At 34.9% G+C, this 22,766-nt stretch overlaps 2 pseudogenes; both read left to right on the forward strand.

Annotated features, from left to right (window-relative positions):
• Window positions 1–13,558: 13,558 nt before the first annotated feature.
• Window positions 13,559–14,495, forward strand: LOC130869855 (olfactory receptor 5W2-like; annotated as a pseudogene).
• Window positions 14,496–21,479: 6,984 nt separating this feature from the next.
• Window positions 21,480–22,412, forward strand: LOC130869912 (olfactory receptor 5W2-like; annotated as a pseudogene).
• Window positions 22,413–22,766: the final 354 nt, after the last annotated feature.

Here is a 22,766-nt window from a genome sequence, read left to right on the forward strand (position 1 = left end):
TTTAAATCTTTGTCACCATCCAAGGTTTTGTTCAAATGAATTATTAGATCAGGTGTTATCCCAATAGCTGGCCGTAGACTGGAAATGTCCCCTAATAGTCTTTGAAAGTCATTAAGAGTCTGTAGGCGATCTCTCCGAATTTGTGCCTTTTGTGTCTTAATTTTTTGTAAACCTATTTTATAACCTAAATAATTAACAGAATCTCCCTTCTGAATTTTTTCAGGAGCAATTTGCAATCCCCATTTTGGTAAAAGTATTTTTATTTCTTCAAACAGTCTGTTCAAGGTATCCATGTTTGAATCGGATAACAAAATGTCGTCCATGTAATGATATACTATCGATTTGGGAAATTTCTTGCGTATTATTTGCAATGGTTGATTCACAAAATATTGGCACAGGGAGGGGCTATTTAACATACCCTGGGGGAGGACGGTCCAGTGGTACCTCCTCGAAGGTTGAGAATTATTATAAGTAGGCACTGTGAAGGCAAATTTTTCTCTATCTTCTTTTTGTAAAGGTATAGTGAAAAAAACAATCCTTTAAATCAATAACTATGAGAGGCCATCCTTTTGGCAATAAAGAGGGCAAAGGAATTCCAGATTGCAGAGGGCCCATAGGTTGAATAAGCTTGTTGATAGCCCTGAGATCTGTCACCATTCTCCATTTACCTGATTTTTTCTTAACCACAAATACAGGAGAATTCCAAGGGCTGGTAGATTCTTCTATATGTCCAGCATCTAATTGCTCTTGTACCAACTGTTCTAAAGCCTGTAACTTTTCCTCAGCTAAAGGCCATTGCTTTGTCCATATTGGTTTCTCAGTCAACCATGTTAAAGGCAAGGCTGTTGGTATCTCTGAAGGGACATCAATTGCTTGTTCTTGTACAGCCCGAATGGCCGGTTTTCTCCGTTTGTAATATTTTTTAATATTATCCCCAGAAATATAGGCTCTAGAAGTAGCAGGAATGTTAATCTGGGTATTCCATTGTTGTAATAGGTCACGACCCCATAAATTCATTGCAATATTGGCTACATATGGCCTTAATTTTCCTATTTGTCCCTCTGGTCCTATACATTCAACCCATCTCGTGCTCTGCCTTACTCGAGATAGGGTTCCAATTCTCAGGAGCTGAACATTTACATTCTGAAGAGGCCAATATGGATGCCAAGATTCTGGGGTAATGATACTTACATCCGCACCTGTGTCCAGCAGGCCAGTAATAAAAATGCCATTTACACACACTCTCAGCTTTGGTCTTTGGTCATTTATAGAAGTTTGCCAAAACACACGGAACTCATCTTTCTGATCATTATTGCTTGTAACAGTAGGCATGGGGCTTTCTAATTGTCCTGACGAGTCATGTTCTCTGTAGTAACTGGAAATGACTGAACCATGTTTGCCATGGGGGCCTGTGAGGCCCCCCCTCTCACGTTTCCCGTCTGTATCAGGTTGCCTTGTCTATCTCTTGTAGACCTGCACTCATTCGTCCAGTGTCTGCCCTTTCCACATCTTCTACATAAACCTGAAGGCTGAGTCCTCCTATTTCTGTTATTTCTAGAAGATGCATTATTATTATTTCTGAAAATCCGTTGTCTACAATTCCTTTTCATATGACCCATTTTGCCACAATTAAAACATTTGGTATTCTGATGTCTCCTTTTACCATTGGAAAATTGCTTCTTCTACCCATGCTTCAGTGCCATAGTCAAATGTATCAACATCTAGTGTATGCAAGACCCATTCTTCTAATGGCGCTGATCTGAGCTTTAAAGGTCCCAAAATCCTTTTGCATTCCACATTTGCATTTTCATAAGCCAAAGTCTCGATCATTATACGTCTTGCTTCTGGGTCAGATATCCCTATTTGTACAGCTTTAGTTATTCTTTGTAAAAAGTCACTAAAGGGTTCTCTTTGACCCTGTTTAACTCTGACAAATGATTCCATCCTCTGTCCTGGGTCTTGCACCCTGTCCCAAGCCCTTAAGGCTGCTGTAGTACACACAGAGAGTATGTTTTCATCCAAATTAGCTTGTTCCTGAGGCTCAGAAAATAGCCCCTCTCCCAAAATTTGATCTATGGAAATCTCAATTCCCTTTGCTCTTTCTTGCTGTTCTAAAAGTCTAGCCTCTTGCCTGAATAAGCATTTCCATTTCAATTGCGTTCCACTCTCAAGGACAGCAGAGCTCAGTTGAAACCAGTCATTGGGCGTGACCTTATTCGTCGTGGCCCAAGATCTTAGCATCTCTTTAACAAAAGAGGCATTCATTCCAAAAGTCATTACAGCCTGTTTAATTTCTTTGAGATCATTCATACGGACAGGTTCCCATGTATCTTCCTTGATGACCCTAGGGTTTCTGGAACCAACTACTTTCTCAGTTGTTACAACTGGAAAGGCAGGTAGAACTGTAGGTAGAGCTTTGTGGGAATTGTCCCGGAGGGATTTACCCACAGATTTAGTTAAAATATGCCTTTCTACCTCTTGCTCTTCTTCCTCAGAATTTAGAAATTCCTCAATCTTTTCAATTCTATTCACCATTGCCTTCTTTAATGTCTGAATCTCCTGTCCAGAATTATGTTCTAAAGCCTTCATTGAGGATTCTAAAGTATGAAGTTTGTCCATTACAGATAATGTCTCATCTTTGGACATAATTTTTATAGCATATACCGTGCCTTCTTGTATAGATAATCTTTCTGTCAATCTGTCATAAGCTTTAGACAAAATCCGATTGTCACATTCAGCAGTTTTGATTCTCTCAGTTAATGTTTCTGTTCCTACTGAAAGGGACTGAAGCTTACGATCCAAATCAGCTGTTCCTTCTTCCACAGTAATGAATTTCTCCTTAATATCAGCCGTTAATGTTTCAGAAAGGGACTGAAGCTTACGATCCAAATCAGCTGTTCCCTCTTCCATAGTAATGAATTTCTCCTTAACATCAGCCTGTACCTCTTCTAAATTTTTTTCAGTTTGTCGAGTTGTGTTAAACAAAGATCTGTTCTCTGCCTGGAGAACTTCAAACTGATTTTTGAGAAGATTGTTGTCATTCTCAATTGTTTTTAAGCGTTCAACCTCGTCTCGTAAAGACTTTATCATATTTCTATTATCAAACCATACAGTACCAAGGAAAACTACGAATCCCAGAAAGATCCATATCTGTGGGCTGACAGACACTTGTTGTAAAATCTCCCACATGGTACAACTGAAAAGGCTGTTAAAGTCTTGAATGGTAATGTTTTCAGACATTTTTCTTATTTATAAAAGAAAATTATGTACCTGTAATGAAGTTTTCCTGCCAGTGGTGGCTAAAGAAATGCACCTGAGTCCACGTGGTCTAAGCCAGAGCTGGTCTGAAACAATTAACTCAAAACAAAAATTATTGTACTGCCTGTTAAGGGAAGGGGTTGGTGGCTTTTACTTCAAAACCGCAGGTGCTTCCCTTAAATCAGGCAGTGAGGGTTTAGAAGAAGCAGGGAGCTATTAACTGCTCTGTGGGGGGTCGCTGCTCTGCGACTGTAGTGGCCTGGAGTGGGGGAAGGGAAAGCGAGCAGGGAGCGCGCTGTAAATTGCCTTCCTGAGCTCAGGCAACTAGCCGGGAAAGGTGGAGCTTGCGCCCCCCCTGTGCCGGGTCGGGGGCAAAATAGCCCGACGTTGGGATGCCAAATGTGGCGGCGCAAATGAATGTAGACAGATTATATAGATATATACAGCTTTAATAAGGAAATAAACTTACAGGACCACAGGTTCCCACGGTGTACCGGAAAAGCGGAGCAAAAGAAAAAGGGCTGCTGGGCTCACGCCCAGCAGATTTATCCGTAAACATTAGCCCGAGGCGAACACGCCCCCAATGGGTGGGGCTATGTCCCTACAGATTCAATCTTGAAGTAAAAGAAATCTGTACTTAATCTTGAACATTGTCTTGAAGGATGTAAAACAAATGAACAAAGTAGTCAACGAATACATTAATGTTGTCTAAGAGAACCATAAAGGGAAACATAGCTGATTCTGGATTATTACTTTATTCCATTATTAGAATAATTTTTGCTAAGGTAGTGTTGATGATAGGGATGATGTCTTTCATTCAATCATTTTAATTCAATGATTAAAACATCCCCACGACATGTGTACATCAAAGCCCAGATGGCTCGTTACCAGAAAGTTATACTCAAATGCGTTTATCAACAGACTGTGATGGTGTGTCATATTTTCTCTAGATAGTGGAAATAATTTCTTATGTTTTGTCTGCTTTTAGCAATACATTAAATTTAAGTTAATGTAAATGAAGTTATAATCTCTTTTTCTTTACACATTATCCAACTTTGTGAAACTTAATAAACATTATAATCGATAAGGCAACTATGATATATCTTTCAGTGGTTCTGTATTAAATTACAGAATTAACTATCTACTTATTTATTTGCCAGTCTGTCAATTTTTCATATGTCTGTCTATCATATATCCATAATCTCTTGATCCACCCACTTTCTAGTTATCTTCTCTATGCATTACCCTTTAGACAGAACAACATGTAGAAAACTGTATTTTACTTATGCTGACACTGCTTTATCAACAGTAACTACAAGTTGTTTAAGGCTTCTCAAGTATAACAAAGAATTCCAAATATATTTGGTGTAGCTAATTGAATTGTCTTGTAGATGGAAAAATGAAAAAATAAGAAATTTGAGCTGAAAGGGGAAATTGACAAAAAACTTAGGATAAAAAAATTGTTCCAAAGTTGTATAATGCATTAGTTCACAAAACTACATTCTCATTCATATAAAATGTCAGGTAGATGCTTGAAATAATATACAAAGACATTGGTCTAGGAGTTAACAGGAATGATTTAAATTGAAATGTGTTTTTAGTCGAACACAGAAGGAGAAACAAACATTGGGGTTGCTCAGAATGTATAGTCAGATCACATTGAGACAGGCTGAAGAGCAGAAAATGTTTTCTCATTTCCTGGAAAATAATGGCAGCTGCTCCTGTGATAAAATATTTCTTGTGGTTGTCTAAAAAGTTAATGAAAATAGGAGTCAAAGGCACATGGAGAAGAAGCAGAAGACAGAAAAGTCTCAACTCCTGAGAAAATAGATAAAAATTAAATTATAAAAAAATTCACAAAATTTTTATACACTTCTAGCAAAATGTGTTCAATTTTAACATAAAGTATGTCAAATTATCAGACTGATAGAATGGTAATTTCTTATTTGAAACCAAAAATGTATTTACACAAGAATGTTACAGATTATTGCACAATTCTTGTTAGAAAAAAAATATACTATTTGTGCAGACAAAAGCAACTTAAAAGTAGATTTTTGCATTGAGTCACCTATTTTAATTTTTGTTCAGACTTACAAAACCTAACTTTTATGCAACGAAAGCCCATCTAACTCCACACAAAAGTGACTTACCAAGGAAAGGACAGTTTTCTAGTAGACAAAATGAATAATTTCACATAGGAATTAAGGGCTTTTACTATATTTTTATGCCAATGGGAGTTGAATGAATGAGATCCCAGATGAATCTTTCCAAGGGATTGTGGTGATCCCTAATGGCGTCACTGCCACTGGGAAATGTGTTCCTGAAAATACACTGGTGATTACTGAGAAATACTGTCATTATTCATTATTTGAAGAAGTAATTATCACTCTGAGTAATATTTGGGTTGTTTTCTTTGCTTTACTTGTTAGAACTGGGAACTAACTCCAGAGAGTCAAGCATGATAGAAAAGTATGTTCTGCCAATGAGGGATGTCCCTAGTTGGGGTATTAATTTTAACAACTTGCTCTTAATGCAAATATTGTCAAGTATAGGTACTTTCTGAGAATAGGGAGGTGACATAAAAACTTTTCATACACAAGTTAGTAAATACATCAGTTTGACTGGCTGATTTACGTTGTCCATAATAGGTTCACGAAAGGAACTGAATTTCAATAGCTTTCTATTTATAATAAAAGACTGACAATCTTGCTCAACTTCAGTCTCAGTGTAATTGTATCTCAGAGCAAGAATCCCATAGCTTGTATTCATCCTGCAAATTTTAAATATTGAAGATTTCTGACTTCTGCCACTCAAATCTGAATTTGTGTCAGTCATTATTTTCTAAATACACACATTAACTTTCTACTATAACTTAGAAAAATAATAAGCTCTGTGCAGGCGGTTTAACTCTAAACATAAACAAAAATGTATAAACTTAACAAAAATATAACATTTTCTTACTTAATCATTTTATTTCAATGGTTTGAATGTTTTATAATTTACTATTTAAAACATATTTGCTGAATATGTTTTTCTTGTTACAATAAATTTAAATTAAAAAGTATAAATATTTGGAATTATATTACACTATAGTATAAAAATGCCCCTTCAGTTTTGTTTAACTTCTTTGTAGAAAACAATAAAATCTCAACTTCCTTTTAATTACATGGCTTATTTAAAATGTACATATTCAAGCCCTGATAGAAAATTAGAAAGTGAGAACCATTATTAACAACAGATAGATAAAGACCATCCCCATCAGCAGATAGGTCTGTAAATGAGTAGAAGGAACACATGGGTAAGCTTTTACCCAGACCTGGAAAAGACAAACCCCAAGTGCACTGTTTTAGCCTCAAAACCAGTGTTTTCACAAGTTTTGGACACTAGATGGAACCAGAGACAATCAGACAATCACCTACCAAGCAGTATGCTGAAGATTCTTTAAAGCAATGATTTCATTAATGATTTAAGAACTCCATACAATGTATTTTAAACAGACTCCCTTAGCTCCTTCCATACACAGCTTCTCTACCCTGCATATCCTACCCTGACATCTTTTCAGGGCTACAGAGGTAGACAAGTGAGGCTACTTTAGAGCTCATTAGTCACCCAACTTAGGTAAGTTTGTGAACTACAGGTTCAGTGGAAGATCATGAACTGAAAAACTCAGACAAAAATAGTTGAAGAATATACACAAAGTTCACTGCTAGTGTCAGATGCAGAGGCAAACGTGTATGTGCGTGCATGTGCACATATACACACACACACATACAAAAATAAGCATATATATATATATCACAGAATTTTGTCGGCAACTGGATGGATCTAGAAAAGATCATATTGAGTGAGGTAATCCAGATCAGAAAGACAAATATAATATGTACTCATAAGTGGCTTTCAGAAATAAAACAAAAAATGAACAAACAAACACCATACAATTCACAATCCCAGATACCCTAGATAACAAAGAAGACCCAAAGAGAGACATAATTGAATCTAATTTATAATGAAAGTAGAAAAAGACAAGATCTCCTGGGTATAATGAATGAAGGAATCTTCAAAGAGGGTAAAAGAGGAGGGATGAAGAGGGTAGGGGAGGAGAGAAAAATATATAGCTCAATAAAATATTAATTTTCTTTCGTTCTCCCCCCCCAAGAAATTCAGGTTTTATTTTTTAAATAGACTGGAGCTTTCCCAGGGCTTTGGTTGACCTGTCAGGGATCACATTCACATCATTAAATAAAATAGATTCTATCTCTTATGTAGCTATCAAATGCCATAAAAGTTTTCAGCTAATTTGGTTTTTCATTCACCTGTTTACAATGGTATTTTTGCCTTGATTTGAGCTTTTGTAGACTTCTTTTTTTTTTATTCTTTTTTAATTAAAATTTCCACCTGCTCCCCGTTTTCCATTTCCCTCCCCTCCTCCCAAATATTGCCCCCTCCCCCCACTCCCCTCCCCCTAACCCCACTCCTCTTCTCCTCCCCCCACACCATTCCCCCTCCCTCTCGATACTGAAGAGCAGTCCAAATTCCCTGCCCTGCGGGAAGACGAAGGTCTTCTATCTACATCCAGGAAGGTGAGCATCTAAACAAGCTAAGCTCCCACCTCTTTAATATAGTGCTTGAAATTTTGTAGACTTCTACATAATGTCACATTCATTGTGAAACGTTCATATGATCATCTGCCTTCTTGTGTCTAGAAAATACTGTTCTCATAGTGTCATTATCCATGACCTCTGGCTCTTACAATCTTTCTTCATTCTCTTATAGTAAAGATGAAGGAGAACAATGTGATGTGTATGTCTTATTTAGTACTGAAAACTCCAAAGTGGCTGATTTTATGCATTTTGACCAATTAAGGGTTTTTTCATTAATTGCCATCTACTGCATGGTGATTTACAGGCATAGGCACAAAGCAACCAGTGGGAAGAAAAGATAAGTAAGAATGCATTTGTAAATGAAAACTTCTCATTCAGTTCCTGGCTGTCCAGACCTGAATAATCACACAGAAACTATATTAATTGCAAAACCATTTGGCCAATAGCTTTGATATACTCATATCTAGCTCTTACATTCTAAATTAACACATTTCTATTAATCTATGCATCACCATGAGGCCATGGCCTACCAGTAAGTCTCTGGCATCCTTCTTCTTTGGAAGATACATGGCATCTCTCTGATTCTACCTACAGTCTCAAAATATCTATGTTTGGATTTCCCACCTGTCTTTATTCTGGTCAGACACAGGCTGAAGCAGATTCTTTATTAACAATGGTAATAAAACATACAGCATACAATGGGGAATCTCATATCATACATTCACAACTGAAAGAGAAATACAGCATCACCAGAATCCAGTGATGCTACTACAGCAAAACCTGAACATTCTATTGCAGCTGACACATAAGAAAATGAACTTTAAAATTACTTTATGAAGATGATACTGGCTCTTAAAGAGGAAATAAAAATTCCTTTAGAGAAGTCAAGAAAAAATATAAACAAAATAAGAAGAAATCAATAAAATCTCTCAAAGAAAGCAAAGAAATCAACAGCAACAAAACCAACAAAAGCAATCAAACATGTAAAGGAAATGGTTTAAGACTTCAAAACTGAAATAGAATTAATAAACAACACACAAACCAAAAAAATTCTGTAAATAGAAAATCTGGGGAAGTGAACAGAAACTAAAGATTCAAGCATCATCAACAGATAACAAGAGATTGAAGAAAGAGGAAATAGATTCCTCAGTTAAAGAAATGTTAAATCCAATAAATTCCTAACAGAAATTTCCAAGAAATCTGGGACACTATGAAAAGACAAAACCTAATAATAAGAGGGATAGAAGAAGAAAAATAATTTCAAAGACACAGAAAATATATTCAACAGGAACATAGAAGGTAATTGTCTCTAAATATACAAATAAGGACAGAATTTTAAGAGCTACAAAGAAAAATAGCAAGTAGTATCTAAAGGCATACCTATCAGCATTACATAAACTCCTCAGTAGACTCTAAAAGCCTGAAGTTCCCAGACTATAGATAGACAGAAGTTTCTCTTCTGACTGGTCTCACAGGCATTCAGTCCCAAATAAACACACAGAAGCTTATATTAATTATAGACTATTTGGCCTGTTGCTCAGGCTTATTTCTAACTAGCTCTCTCAACTTAAATTAACCCATAATTCTAATCTATGTGAAGTCAAGTGGCATGGTGCATTTTTTTTTCCAGTGAGGCATTTTAATCTTGCTTCCTCTGTGTCTGGCTGGTGACTATCTCTGTGTCTTAGAATTCCTAGAATTCTCCTAATTTGGTTTCTCTGCCTATATTTCCTGTATGGCTAGTGGCCAATCAGTTAGTTATTAAACCAATATGAGTGACAAATCTTTACAGTGTATAAGAGCATTAGCCCACAGCACTAGACAGATTTTTTACAGACACTAAGAAACATTGGAAAACAGCTCTTACTACTATACCCAGCAAAACTTTCAATCAGCATAGATGGAGAAAACTTCTACATTCCATGACAAAACCAGATTTAAACAATATCTATCCACAAATGTTGTGGGAGCTGTGGGCTGTGTTCCTGCCACCCCAGCTCCTGGTAGCCTGGCTAGCTCATGCCCCAAAATAACAACACACAAATTGTATTCTTTTAAACACTGCTTGGCCCATTAGCTCTAGCCCTTACTGGCTAAATCTCATATCCCAATCAACCCATCTCTAATAATCTGTGTAGCATCAGTCTTACTGGGAAAGATTCAGCATGTCTGACCTGGTGGCTTGCTTCATCGCGTCTGGCTCTGAGAGGAGCTGCCCTGCATCTGCGCTCACTTCCTCTTCCTCCCAGGATTCTGTTCTGTTTGCTCCCCCCACCTATGTTCTAACCTATGAGGGCCAAGCAGTTTCTTTATTTTTTTAACCAATGACCTTCCTCCATCACACAAATCCAGCACTAAAGAAAGTAACAGACAGAAAACTCTAATACAGGAGGTTAGTTGTACCCACAAAAACACAGGCAATAGATAATATCACACCATAAAATCCCAAAGAAGAAAAACACACGCATATATACTACCACCACTAACAACAAAACCAAGCAAAATATCAGGAATTAACAATCACTGGTCACTAACATCCCTTACTATCAATGGATTCAATCTGCCTATGAAAAGACACAGGCTAATGGAATGGATACAAAAATAGGATCCATACTTCTACTGCATACATCATGTTTCCTCTGTGTGTGGATGGCATCTTCTCTGTCTTTTCTGTTCCCAGAATTCTCCTAGTCTGTATGCTCTGCCTATACTTCCTGCCCAGCTACTGGTCAATCAGCATTTTTTATTAAACCAATACAAGTGACAAATCTTTAAAGTGTACAAGAGAATCCCACAACACCTACTCTTTCAACTGACCTATGTTTGATTCTCAAAACTCATATGTCAGTTCACAACTTTGTTTAACTTCACTTCCAGGGACTATGATACCCTATTCTGACTTCCTCAGAATCTTTTACACATGTGATACACATAAACTCTTGTAAGCACACACCCATACACATAAAAATAAATAAATCTATGTATATTTTTTATGTAAATGTGCATATATGAATGATAAATGTTCTTCTTGGCAAATTATGTGGTATAATACAAAAAAACTGTTGTTATTAAAATGATTGCTTTTATACTAAATTTTAATGATACTCAAACTTTTCATTTTACTCTTCATTTTGAATTTAAATGTGGTACTGTTTTTGCAGAAATTTTTCTGATACTTTTATTTGCATAAAAATTTTATCACTATGTACACTTTCATTGAGTATTTACTGAATGTGATTTTCCTTTTCTAGAGATGGGTTTTTCTCATGTCGCTCTAATTGTCCTCCAACTCTGTCTCCTGAGCATTGGAATTAAAGATGTGCCCCCACCACATCCAGTTTTAATTGTGATTTTAACACATTCAATTCAGAAACTTTGAATTTCATGGAAACATTGTAAATTTTTGAGCAAGTTGATTTTATGCTACTACAGAACAGTGGACATTAAATAACAAGCACTTGGTTCACATTAGTGTCAAAGTAGTCCTGCAGTACAAATCTTTTTGAGAAAATTGTCTAAGCCCATTGTGTGGGAGAAGCATCATTGGATTGAGGTTCTCAGTTTCAATGGATAAATATTCTAGCCTGGAAAATGGAGGCATTCTGGGTAGGTCTGAGATGTTTTCAAAGTCAAGAAGTCCAGCAATGTTAGGGTAAAAAGAATAATTAAAAATTAACAGATGTGTTCTGGAATTATCCACTGTCAGATCCTCCATCATTTATTCCAGAAAGTCTTCTTTTACTCCTTTTAATTGTGATGACCTGGTTAAATACATGCACCCTAAAAATACTATATAAAGAAAGAGTTTGCCTTTGAATATGTTTTGTTACATTGTATTTACTGATTTTGTGTGCATGAGCGTATGTGTGTGCATTACCTGATGGCAAAAATATGAAATGTATTCAATAAACACTGTACTGTACCTCCAATTATACAATTCTTTTTTGTTAACCAGTGACTTTGAAAATTTAAATATCCAAACACTTCTGTACTGATCATTATAACAGGGTTTGGCTTTCTGTTACAATGAAAGTTTAGTGAAAGTCAGTTGCCAAAAATGCAAATCGAGTTTAATGATTGTGATTACATAGGTGATAGGGTAGAAAAATAAAATATTGACTAATGATAAAATTAGTAACAATTCTCTAAATTGCAGGCAGATAAAGGAGACTCTTTCAGAAATAAAAGCAATAATAAAAAAAGCCATGGAACTCAAACTATGTTTTGTTTAGGGTTCATTAGAAGTTTTATTTCATAAAAACGTGATTCATGATAGCAAATAACAGTTTTAACTAAATTCTCATAAAATACGTCAAAGATCATTTAGTAAAAAGAGTAAAGAATTGAAAGTTCAGCTTTACTGAAGTGTTTGTGATTATTCTCAGGAGAAAATACATACCTAATTAACTATATTTGAATAATGCAGAAGAGGGAAGGCAGATTCTGATGTGAATAAATCCCAGTTGTCATTCATTAAACATAAATAAACTAATGATATATATATTCCTGACACTGGTAAAAGGTAGGAATACTGTCTCATCTCAGGTAGGGAGAATGAATCCACATTCTAGAAAATAGGGAAAAAAAAGAAAAAATATTTTGTTTGGAAAAGTGAATTGGTGAATTTGTAAATGATTTATTTATGTCTAACTATTCTGTTAAACATTCAAAGTTATAAAATAGTTATTTCTTTTCATTTTCATTTAGATAGTAATAGATTTGAAACATTAAAATATGTATCTTTAAACCTATATGGACCACATATCAGCATATTTAATTCTAGAAACAGTAGCATCTAACTAACTACATTTTAATTTCAACAGATAATAGGTAGGTGGATAAGCAGCAAGGGATAGAGACAGGCATATCCACTAATAGCTACCATAAATAAAAGACAAACAAGCCTATACTGCTTTGAAAAAACTACTGTTTCTCGCTTTAGCTAAATGAAATCATTAAGAAGCCAACAATTTAAAACATATCTATTGTGAATTTCATTTTCTATTTCATTCTTATGAATTATTTGGTTATTTTAATTATTAATTATTTGTTATTGTTAACTAATTGTTATTAATTACTATCTGGCTCTTTAGGAAATTTATACTTGGAGTCACCCAAGTTACACATAGAGACTTTAGTAGTTTGACAAACCAGCAAATAATGACAGAGGTAAAAGTTAAACCAATCATGCTTTTCATTTTAGCAAAAATTATATGTCAAAAATTGGTAGCACAGTCCTATTTATTTAGTAACTCTCTTTCAGCATAATTGTTGGTTATTCAAATGATTATGCTTGTTGAATATGTAATAATTGCAATTCTTGTATCTAAAGATATGCTCAGTAAGCCTTCTGTCTTTCCTTTCTTTATTTGAAACTTTTCTTGTATCATTGTGGTTATAAAATCACTTTTAGTTCATTCAAATACATTTACTAGTATGAGTGATTGAGACACAGTACAGTCAGATATCCTGTGAATTTCATAAGCATTTAATTTTCATCTTTTCAACTTGCTAAAATAGAATTTTATTTTTAAATACCAAAGACACCTTAAAACTACTTTCTACTTGCACTGTTTTTGGATGTATATAATTAAAAATGTCTTTTGTCTTAGAAATGATATATTGATATGTGTCCAAAAAAGTAATCTAATAAATTTTTCTCTTGACCTTTACAACAGGATAGAAAAAGAACAAAAATAATGGACAAGGAAAATTGCTCCTCATTACCTGAATTTCTCCTCTTGGGAATTACAACTAACCCTGACATGAAAGTGGTAATATTTACTACATTTCTAACTGTTTATCTTGTTATTCTTCTGACCAATATTGGAATGATCATTTTGATCAGAATGGATTCCCAGCTCCAAACACCAATGTACTTTTTTCTCAGCCACCTCTCTTTCTCTGATCTCTGCTATTCTTCCGCAGTTGGGCCCAAGATGTTGATGGACATTTTTGCCAAGAACAAAACCATTCCTTTTGTTGGTTGTGCCTTGCAATTCTTTTTTGTCTGTATCTTTATAGATGTTGAGTGTGTGTTGCTGGCAGTGATGGCCTTTGATCGCTACAAAGCCATCAGCAATCCCTTGATGTATGCTGTAGAGATGTCTAGTAGGGTTTGCTACCAATTCCTATTTGGAGTTTACCTTGTAGGAATGACAGATGCTTTGATACATACATACATTAACATTTCGCTTATGTTTTTGTGGGTCAAATGAGATTAATCATTTCTTCTGTGATATACCTCCTATCCTATTAATATCTTGCTCTGATACACAGATCAATGAATTAGTGATATTCACCATTTTTGGATTTATTGAGCTGAGTACCATCTCCGGAGTCCTTGTCTCCTACTGTTATATCATCTTATCTGTCTTGAAGATCCATTCTGCTGAGGGAAGGTTCAAGGCTTTTTCCACCTGCACCTCTCACCTGACTGCCGTTGCAATTTTTCAGGGAACACTACTCTTTACATATTTCCAGCCAAGTTCTTCTTATTCTCTAGATCAAGACAAATTGACTTCTCTGTTTTACACTCTGGTGATTCCCATGTTGAACCCTCTGATTTACAGCCTGAGAAACAAAGATGTGAAAGAGGCCTTGCAAAAACTGAGAAACAAAAGGTGTTTAAAATAATTACATTATGTGTATATGTCCACATAATAGTGGTAATTTGTATAAAATGATATTGCCTTATTCATAAAAAAGTTGTATAACCTATTTTTAAGAGATTAGCATAAGAATTTCCCACAAGTTTAATGATAAGGTAAAATTGTAGCTATACCAATGTTTCATATCTCATTATTTGCTTTGGGTCATACATGATTTACATGTGCAGAATTTCTCATGATTGTTTCAGTCACAAAGGAATTGTGTTTATACTTTCATTCAATTTTAGTTGTATTAAGTTATTTGAGTTTTATGGATTACTATTTTGCATAATTTACTGCTTCATATTGAATAACAAAAAACTTCTAGGTTGTTAAAGATGTATATTATATCCAAGTGAAAGTCATAGACATTAACTATACCCTTGGTACAATCAAAATTTTTAGGAAAGAATAAAATTTAATTTTATTCTGAAATGAAAAAGATTTTGGTGAAAATCTTTATACCCAACATACAGGCTGAAGAATTTTTATATAATGGCTTCTGGCTTTGCTTTTTTCCGTGAATGTCCTGAGAGTAAGATTCTGCATGTCTCCCCAGTGTTAGGTGTTTCTTGTGCCTATTGCTGGGCTCATTTGTTTTGTGTTTGGTTCTTTTGTTGTATTTTGATTTGTTTGTTTTTCATTTATATGATTATATTATTTTATTATTATTCCTTAGATGCCTGTTTTTTTCCTAATGCGAGAAAGAAAGGATGTGGGTCTGAATTAGAGAGGGAGTGGGGAGGAAGTGGGGGAAGTGGGGGAGAACAATACCCAGAATATTTTGTATGAAATATTTTTATTTAAAAGAAAAAACATTTTAAAAAGAAAACCAGATAATCATAACTCATAGGTCTAATAAAATACATCTTAAACCATTCCAAATAAGTTGGAAATTGAACAAATCTAACTAGAATAATTATGAAGAAGAGAGAAAAGAGGTGTGGTTAGGCACAGATGTGCAGGTGATGTCTGTCCTTACATTGCTCAATTCCTTCTATAACATTCTTAGCCTTTCATAATGGTGAAAAATATTTTCTTGTACCCATTCTCATCTCTTCTTAAATGTTACTCTTCTAAAAATAATCTTATCGTCATATGAGTGTATAAAAATTTCTTCTGAAAGACTGGATATTGCATCTCTGTAATATCAATAATTTATATTTCATTTGTAGATAAAATAGGGAAAAGACAAATTAAAATGACAGAAAACATGATATTTAAAGTAGGCATTAGACCTTGGTAATGAGACATTAAGTGTTTTACACACACACACACACACACTCACATGGGATACCATGCACACATCTCCCCCCAGGCTTTAATAGATAAAAAGAATTCAGAATACTAGTGTGGTTGAGGTGATTGTTATCTTCCTGAAGAAGGAAGAATATAGACACATATATTTTGTTGAACTATTTCTTTGTTGTTTATTCTTCTATAATATTTTTTGGTTCTTAAACCACTGAATGAATTCATTGAAAACACGAGGAGAGCATCTATGCACTTGAGTGAACATAAAGAATAAGTATAGATTGTTCATTATTCACTTTAATTATAGATATGAAAGCAACTGGTGTACCTACATAAGACTACTTCAGAATTTAATGAAATCTAAATACTGCTTTTCTTTTCTTTTTAAATTGGCCTCTGGTAAAATTGGCAATTTATGAGTATATATCATATGTAAAAATATATGATGAACTTTGATTGAGAGAAAATGATTTAGGGATTCCAGTAGTATCACATTTATTTTTATTTATTTTTTTTAATTAAAAATTTCTGCCTCCTTCCCGCCTCCGCCTCCCGTTTCCCTCCCCCACCTCCGCCCCCCTCCCTCTCCCTCTCCAGCCTGAAGAGCAATCAGGGTTCCCTGCCCTGTGGGAAGTCCAAGGTCCTCCCCCCTCCATCCAGGTCTAGGAAGGTGAGCACCCAAACAGCCACATTTTTTATCACCCTGTATTAAACTTGTGACTTATGAGCAATACTGTGGATTGTTTTCTCTATATTTAGTTTTCAATCCCTAAAGTAATAGTGATAGATTGTAAGTACTTTTGGAGAAGATAAATTCATAAGCCCAGAGCATTCAAGAATGAGCTTGTGTACTAATGAAAAAGAACTGGAGAACTTTCTAGACCATTATGCTAATGGAAGTGTAAAATTAGATTGTAAATACTGTCAATGATATGAAAGTTAATTCCCCCCACCAGAAATTAAATCTGCCATGATGTGCTGCAACAACCACAGAACTCATTGGTTTTGATAACTGACACCATGTTTCACTATTAGGTACTTCTAAACGTCTAGTACTCTATTAATAGTAGTGATTTAAGTAATAGGAAACATGTCTGAATGGTTATAAAACTCACCTCTAAACTTTTATTTCTATAACTAATATTAGATGTAGCACTTAGTACTCATTACACACACATACATGCACACACACATACAAATATAAGGCATGTGACTAATGGAAAACACACAACTAATTGAAGTATTAAAAACCCTAACATCCTAGAAACAAAACTTAACAGATATTCTAGGGAGAAGTGGAATAACGTAACTGTGTGAGAAATGTACACACAGATGGTATAAAGAATTAGGCTAAAAGTCCTTATATTCTGGAAAAGAATATCCTGTCAGGAGGACTTGACTTCGTCCCCACAGAGTATTTTCAAGACAAGCAGGATCAGAATGCACGATGTGAAATCCACAAAGAATCAATAAAAATTTTAAAAAAAGAGTTGAATTACAGTTACAGATAAAATCTGCTGGGTCCAGATCTGAGAAGGATATCTGTGTACTTTTGAGGTGGAAAAGGAAGTTTCTATGGAAATTTCATGATTTTGGAGATATTAGGAACATGAGATAAACACCAAAGAACAGTGCAGTGTGTGCTTTTGGTCCGAGAGAGCAGTTGTCTGATTCCAACAGTAGGGCAGTATGGTGGGGGCTAATTTAGCTTCTAGGAGCACAGATGCTACCACCATGAAACCATATGCTGGTCATGAAGGTAAACAATTTAGTTTTCCCTTGCTGGATTTTAGCATTAAGTTGGTCTGGATTTTCCTTTCTTGTAGTATGAATTCTAATTGTTATTAACTATTCTAATTGGTGTAAAAAACTTAGAGTCTGCTATTATGGGATGAAAGCTGAAGAATCAGAGAAGCAGTGTAGCCACTAGAGAAACAATTTTATCTCTTCCTAATCCTCAGACTGAAGGGATTTGATAACTCCTGTGTCTGCATCAGACAAGAGCTCTTTGTTGAGCAAAATGTACCCACTGCCTGCAGGTTTCTTCAGAAGATACCCCGTATTGCTAACATCTCCAATCAAGTAGTTTACATAGAACTTAAGTTTTCTCAGTCATAACTATACAGAGAGGTTTCTCAGATAACTTGTTCAGGGAATACAACTTTCTATATATTATCTGGACCTATGTCACAACCCTTGGAGAGTCAGTTCTTCGGCATAGAGTCAAGTTCTGCTGACAGGAAGTTCTTTGTCAAATTATAAAAAGAATGACTGACAGCCCAATCCATTGTACCATCCTTATGAATGAAATGATTAGTGTTCAAATATTTGTCACAATTTTGTTCTTCCATATTCTTCCTAGCAGTTGTTTTGGTTGTAGTATTTTAGAACTTTTAAAGGGTAAAACTTGAAAATCTTCTATGACAGTATTCCAAACTCTGCAAAAATTTTGATCATGTTTGTCAATAAAATGACACCAACTCTCATTGATAATTCTCTGTAATTGTCAAATAAATATAATCAAAGGACAATTTGATTGGCCTTGTTAAGAGACTGTGTTTTGGAATTATCAAACAGTTCTTCTATCATTTAGTCCATCAGCTTTCTCATTCTACTTTCCCATTTTCCATGCTTATTAAAAGCATCAAAAACATCATACATGCCAAGAGTACGACTGTGAGGATTAGAATTCTTAGGTAAAAGGAACAGAGGCATAAGAGACAGAAACACAGAACAGCATTGATAAGGACATTAAATGGATACTGAATTCGCCTCATTTGTTTTTCACACCTTTATATACTTCACGACAAAAGTGGAGGGGGATGCAACAGACTTCATTAACATGATATAATTTTCCAACTTTTGGTCCAGGTGGAGCAGATCTACCTCTATACCCACAATACTAATTACACTCTTGGTCAGAATCTCCTATTTGTAGCGACACCTGCCGTCAACAACTTTGAAAGAGCCAAAATAAACTCAAACTCTCTGACCTCCACTTAAGGTAAAACAGGCTCACAACTGTGGGTCTCCACAGTTTGGGGTTCACAGATAATCATTTTTTCCTTCCTATTTTCATCGTTGTTAAATATTCACAAAATTAGTAACCCCTTGAAATGCTATTTTATGATTTTTTAGGTTTTTAACATTTTATTTGCAATTTTAGAATTTCTTATGTTTATGCAATGCATTTTTTATGTAATTTACACCTCAACTCATTACTCCCAACTCTTAGTTTTAATAGCACATCAAGTCATTTGTGTTGCCTGTCTGTTTCTGGTTATGTAGTCATTCTATGGATCATAGTTAATTGACCAGAGGCCACACAAGTTAAAAAGTACTGGGCCTTTTTCCTTCACCAAACATCAACTCTCAATATCTCCTTCACTTGTTCTAGGAGTGCATGAGCACCTTTTTTCTCTACGCTGAATGTGGAATGCATTGATCTTGTGCAGGCAACAAAAACTGCTCTGAGTTAATATGATCCCCTCATGTACAGAAAATATCTTTGCCCATATATATCCCAACTTTAAGTTCCTATCTGTACCTTTTCTCTTCAAATATGTTCCTTAAGCCTGGAAGAACAGGTAATGATATAGATATCCCACTAATTAGTCATGTTAGGATTATATGAGGATGGGAAGAAAGAACCTCAAGAGAATTTAATTGCAATAGTATTATTGAATATATATATATATATATATACACACATGTATATATATGTAGAGAGAGAGAGAGAGAGAGAGAGAGATCAGTGCCTCCCTCAGCCATCATCAGAGAAGTTTCCTCTAAGAGGAGATGGAAACTAACACAGATAGGCACAATTGGACAAGGTTTAGAGACTGGGAGATTTTAGAAAACTCAGTCCTAAACAAGATGTCTTTGTCAATTTTCTCCCCTTAGGAGCTCGGGAGCCTCTGCAGGATGGTTGCCTCAAGGGAAACTCTGTCTTTTAGTCACAAAATGACTGATATACATCTGAACTCACAGAAAATGTGGCATCAGGCACAGGTTCAAACCAGATGATGTTCAAACTCTGACAGAAGGAAATATACATGGGCTTCCACCCTTTACCAAGAATCTGTCTGCAATTGAAACTTGCTTGCAAAAAAGAAAACAGTTTTCTCCAATAGAGTCTCACTGGTTATATTAAATCCTCTTAAGAATTGACCCTATTCCCAGCAGTAGATGGACAAAACAACATTAATTCAATAATATTATTGGAGATCTCTTGTCACGTACTGCTTTGTTTGATCTTTCTTGTTGGGGAGGGTCTTGTTGCTCTTTCAACTTTTATATTATTTTTCTTTTCTTATGGTTTTTGCTTGTATTTGTGTGTTTCTTTGGCCTTTAAAGAATCTGTTATTTTAACTTTTTGCTTGTTTTTATTCTAATGAGAAAAAGAAGGAAAGAACATAGAATTGCATGACTGAAGAGGTGGGAAGGACCTCGAAGGATTTCTGGGAGAGGAAATCCTGATAAAATATTATATGAAAAGAATATTCAATGAAATTCAAATAAAGTAAAGAGTCTATAAGATTGTTAGTTTTTCAAATTGAATTTTGGGGAAGTAGTCTAAGAAATGGACAAGTTGTGATAAATAATAAAGAATATGGAAATTGCTAATAAAAGGTCAATTTTAGTTTTATTATGTGTCACATTTTACTAAAAATTCTGATCAACATAAATTATCAAATTGATTGATTGAAGGGTAAGTTGAAATAACAGCCATTGGGATGGTTGTCTCAGGATGCCCAGGAAAAAAAATCTCCTGAGCCTAGACACTAATTAGTCATGTTAGGATTATATGAGGATGGGAAGAAAGAACCTCAAGAGAATTTAATTGCAGTAGTATTATTGAAAATAAATGTGATAAACCTGGTCCATCTGCACCAGAGAAATGACAGCAAGACTGCCTTATTTCAGGTACACTTATGGGTTAAGACAGAATAAAAATAAAATTTTGCTTTTAGTGAACATATGAGGAAGTCAGTCGAGGAATGAAAAGCACATAGATTATTCTGATTCTGTAGTGTCATAAAAATATGTATTCTAATAATCAGGGACATATTCTAGTGAGTGTTTAGTATATTCTGCTACTTTTATTTGACTAACATAGGATTTGAAAAATTGGAAAGGTTGGGGTTTTTCCAGTGAAAGGGAGTAGCTGGCCATGTTTAAATATTAAGCAAATAAGTAGAATCATAACACAATTCCACATTAATTTTCTTTTATGACTCTCTGAAAACTTGATTTTGTTTCATAACTAACTTGTAACAAATAGAATAGTGAATGCAGCAAATATAATGACAATGATGCTTTTGATTAAATGATGAGATATTCTGTAAGGCTTTCTTGGTCATTAAATATTCTATTATATTAAATCTGGATAATATTCTATTTATTTCAAATACATTGCCTAAAAAGGAGTGTCATAGTTCTAGGCAAGTCAGAAAGAAAGTGAAATATATGTATATATTTCGAAGAATGTTGATTATGTACCTACTTTAGCGGGTTTTTTTGTTAATGAAAATGCTACTATGTACTGAGCCAGTTTTCTTAGTGTACATCATACACAAATAGCTCAACATATCATTTCATTTAGTAATAATATTACATTTTCCTGAGTTTATTATACAGTACCATATTGAGAAATAAAAAGTCCAATATATCATGACACTGAAATCTTTGTAATCATTTAGACCATGAAAAAAGAAGAATGGAAACAGAAAACTGCTCTTTATTACCCGACTTTTTTCTCCTGGGAATTTCCAGTAACCCTGACATGAAAGGGGTTTTATTTGTTGTGTTTCTTGTTGTTTATCTTATTATTCGCTGTAAAATGTTGGAATGATCATTTTGATCAGAATGGATTCTCAGCTTCATACACCAATGTACTTCTTCCTCAGTCACCTTGCCTTCTCTGACTTAACCTATTCCACCGCAGTGGGACCAAAGATGCTGCTGGACCTTCTCACAGAGAATAATCCAATCTCCTTTGTAGCGTGCTTCCTGCAATTCTTATTAGTATGTATCTTTATAGATATTGAGTGCATGCTTCTGGCAGTGATGGCCTTTGATAGGTACAAAGCCATCAGCAACCCTCTGATGTATGCTGTGGACATGTCCAGTAGAGTTTGTTACCAGTTCTTAACTGGAATTTATCTGTTAGGGACTATAGATGGCTTGATACATACCTCATTGGCATTCAGCTTATGTTTCTGTGGCTCTACATATATTAATCAATTCTGTGATTTTTCCTGCTGTTTTATTGCTTTCCTGTTCTGATACACAGGTCAAGGAACTGGTATTGTTCACCCTTTTTGGTTTCATTGAACTGAGCACCATCTCGGGGGTCCTTATCTCCTACTGCTACATTATCTCCTCAGTTTTAAAGATCAGCTCTGCTGGGGGTCGTTCCAAGGCTTTCTCTACCTGTGCCTCTCACCTGACTGCAGTTGAGATTTTCCAGGGGACCATGCTCTTCATGTATTTCAGACCTAGTTCTGCCTACTCTCTAGACCAAGACAAAGTGACATCAGTCTTTTACCTCCTTATTATTCCCATGATAAACCCTCTGATTTACAGTTTGAGGAACAAGGATGTGAAAGAAGCCCTGGTCAGGCTGAGAAATAAAATGTGGTTCTAAGGGAATTTATTGACTACACAGAAATGTATCATGTCTGTTGGTTTTCTACTGCACAAAACAAAATTGATAATATCAATTTTTTAATTTACTAAGTATTTGTGCTGAAGTCAAATAATAAGAAACAGTTTGAGACCAACATATGTGTCTTATTCATTTATTGACTTTTGTAATATACAGTACTCTATTTTAAAAAAGATATCAAGGTAGTATTTTTAAAAACCATGATGAATTAATAATTAGAGGTGAAGGACTTATTGTTTCCATTAGACTATTAACATAACCATTAACCTTTAATATGATGTTTTTTTAACCAAAACTCATATTAAATTTCCTGTGTTGACAATCAATCCACTT

This window comes from Chionomys nivalis, chromosome 2 (assembly GCF_950005125.1).
Source record: "Chionomys nivalis chromosome 2, mChiNiv1.1, whole genome shotgun sequence".
NCBI lineage: Eukaryota > Metazoa > Chordata > Mammalia > Rodentia > Cricetidae > Chionomys > Chionomys nivalis.